Raw genomic sequence first — 3,385 nt, forward strand, 5'->3', positions numbered from 1 at the left:
GTAAGTTGTTCTCCTTAAATATCAGTACTGGCATATGCTTGGACTTTAGAGATTGAAACTAAATGTGTGTTTTTAGAATAGCACTGGTGCTAGTTTTGTGCAAGGATGAACTTAAACATCACAGACCTTTAGTGAAGATGTATTTTATCCTCTAAGAAGTTCTGAGCACTTAGTCACAGAGTGTAAAAAGCTTTGAAACATGTATAGGTTTGATTGTACAAGTTCACATTTTCTGGTATCTAAACAAACCAAGCACCTGTAAGATTTATCAGAATTAAGAATTTTGGTGAGATCTGCAAATTAATTCTTGCAAGATTTTATGTCATTTGAAGTTGAACAACCTAAAAATTTGACGATGTCCTGTAAACGAAAGTGCTTTCATAAGAAGGCTCCCCCCTCCCTGCAACGTAAGTGTGAAATATTGAAAATTCCAACCTCAAAAGATAAACTTTGGTGGATAGTTACACAAGTTTTTGTCTCGCCTGAATGTTCAGGGAGAGACTTAGTAATCACTATGGTGTGTGTGTGGGGGTGTGGGGGTGCGTTTGTAAATGCCTCCAACTGTGGAGGTGTGTGTGTCTTGTCACATTCACACTGTGGAGTCTGCTAACAACCGTGGAGCTCCACAGTTGAAGATAAGCTCAAAAATGGGGTTTTGGGCCATAGAGGGGGGTATACCACCTGTCATTTTCTGATTAGAGCAACCTCCACAGTATGGCGGTTGCTGTGAGATTTGTGTAAAAAATCTCCCCAGTTTGAATGTGGGTGTGTGAATCTCCCCAGTTGGAATATACACACACCTCCACACTTGGCGGCATTTACAAGAGGGGGTGTGTGTGTGTGCGTGTGTGCGTTCGGAAAAAGCTTGTGAGCGCGTTATCTTGAGAACCGTAAGTGCTATGATGATGAAACTTTATAGGGGTAGCATGACCAGAGGGTGTCGACCTGATTAGATTTTGAGCGCAAAATATGGTAATTAAGTACCTAATTTGCATAATTTATGCGTAATAAGCAAAATACCTTGTGAACAGATTATCTGGAGATCCGTATGGAGTACAGTGACGTAACTTGGTGGGGAGTAGCGTGGCCGATGTTCTCGACCTGATTAGATTTTCAGCGCAAAATATGCTAAGTACCTAATTTGCATAATTTATGCGTATTTGATGCGTATCAAGCAAAAAAACCTTGTGAACAGCTTATCTGGAGATCCGTATGGGGTACAGTGACGTAACTTGGTGGGGAGTAGCGTGGGCAGATGCTCTCGACCTGATTAGATTTTCAGCGCAAAATATGCTAATTATGTACCTAATTTGCATAATTTATGCGTATTTGATGCGTATCAAGCAAAAAACCCTTGTGAACAGCTTATCTGGAGATCCGTATGGGGTACAGTGACGTAACTTGGTGAGGAGTAGCGGGGCCAGAGGTTCTCGACCTGATTAGATTTTGAGCGCAAAATATGGTAATTATGTACCTAATTTGCATAATTTATGACGAAAAAACCCTTGTGAACAGCTTATCTGGAGATCCGTATGGGGTACAGTGGCGTAACTTGGTGAGGAGTAAGCGGGGCCAGAGGTTCTCGACCTGATTAGATTTTGAGCATAAAATATGGTAATTAAGTACCTAATTTGCATAATATATGCGTAATAAGCAAAATACCTTGTGAACAGATTATCTGGAGATCCGTATGGGGTACAGTGAGTGACGTAACTTGGTGAGGAGTAGCGGGGCCAGAGGTTCTCGACCTGATTAGATTTTCAGCGTAAAATATGGTAATTAAGTACCTAATTTGCATAATATATGCGTAATAAGCAAAATACCTTGTGAACAGATTATCTGGAGATCCGTATGGGGTACAGTGACGCAACTTGGCTAGAGGTACTCGACCTGATTAGATTTTCATGAGGTCAAAGGTCAACTGAGGTCACCAAATCTTTTAATAATTAATTTTCAACTGTGCATCACATATCCCAATAACAGCTTGATCGGTCATGTAATTAAGGAAATATGACGACTTTAAGATAGTCGCTTTCTTTGTAAAGTATAGCAAAGTAGCACTTTCAATGAGTGATAACTCGTAAAGGAAGCATCTTTCTGTTTTGATTGATTTGATGAAATAGTTCTTTGGTATTGCCAAATTTGATTTTTCAGCGCAACATACTTTTTCCAATTTCGTGAGGTCAAAGGTCATATACAAGGTCAAAGGTCAACTGAGGTCACCAAATCTTTTAATAATTAATTTTCAACTGTGCATCACATATCCCAATAACAGCTTGATGGGTCATGTAATTAAGGAAATATGACGACTTTAAGATAGTCGCTTTCCATGTAAAGTATAGCAAAGTAGCACTTTCAATGAGTGATAACTCGTAAAGGAAGCATCTTTCTGTTTTGATTTATTACTTTGATGAAATAGTTCTTTGGTTTTGTCAAATTTTTGGAAGGTCATTACGGGGTCATCCGAGGTCACTCAGGGGTCATCTGAGGTCAAGTTATTAAAAACTCGTATGGGCATGAAACTTGGTGGGTACAGTCATCATTTAAAGCCAAATTTTTGGAAGGTCATTTTGGGGTCACCAGGGGTCATCTGAGGTCAAATTAGTAAAAACTGTCGTATGGACATGAAACTTGGTGGGTACAGTCAACATTTAAAGCCAAATTTTGGAAGGTCATTTTGGGGTCACCAGGGGTCATCTGAGGTCAAATTAGTAAAACTGTCGTATGGACATGAAACTTGGTGGGTACAGTCAACATGTCAAGCGAAATTTTTGGAAGGTCATTTCGGGGTCATCTGAGGTCAAATTAGTAAAAACTGTTGGATGGACATGGAACTTGGTGGGTACAGTCAACATTTAAAGCCAAATATTTGGAAGGTAATTTCGAGTCACCAGGGGTCATCTGAGGACAAATGAGTAAAAACTTGTATGGGCATGAAACTTGATGGGTACAGTCAACATTTAAAGCCAAATTTTTGGAAGGTCATTTCGAGGCCACCAGGGTCATCTGAGGTCAAATTAGTAAAAACTGTCTTATGGGCATGAAACTTAGCACGAGGGGTACAGTCAACATTTAGAGCCAAAATTTTAGAAGGTCATTTCAGGGCCACCAGGGGTCATCTGAGGTCATATTAGTAAAAACTGTTGCATGGGCATGAAACTTGGTGGGTACAGTTACCATCGGCCAGATAATCGTGCCCAGCCGATAACCGCCAAATTCATTTACCTCTCTACCAACAGTTATCGCAAAAGCAGGCGGCCACAAAAGCAGGCGAGACTCGTGGTTCGAGAACCGCCTTGTTTACAAATATAATCAGACTTTTTGCCCCCTCTTAAGGAAAGGGTGTTCATCTATAGGACGTCATCAAAATTTTTCTTTGTTTCCT

At 40.2% G+C, this 3,385-nt stretch overlaps 1 non-coding gene across 1 annotated transcript; it reads left to right on the forward strand.

The window, feature by feature from the left end:
• The first annotated feature begins 99 nt into the window (after positions 1–99).
• LOC140153869 (small nucleolar RNA SNORD61) lies at positions 100–169 on the forward strand. Its single transcript, XR_011859201.1, has one exon. It is a non-coding gene; the product is annotated as a small nucleolar RNA SNORD61 (small nucleolar RNA).
• The last annotated feature ends 3,216 nt before the right edge of the window (positions 170–3,385 follow it).

This window comes from Amphiura filiformis, chromosome 5 (assembly GCF_039555335.1).
Source record: "Amphiura filiformis chromosome 5, Afil_fr2py, whole genome shotgun sequence".
Lineage (NCBI taxonomy): Eukaryota > Metazoa > Echinodermata > Ophiuroidea > Amphilepidida > Amphiuridae > Amphiura > Amphiura filiformis.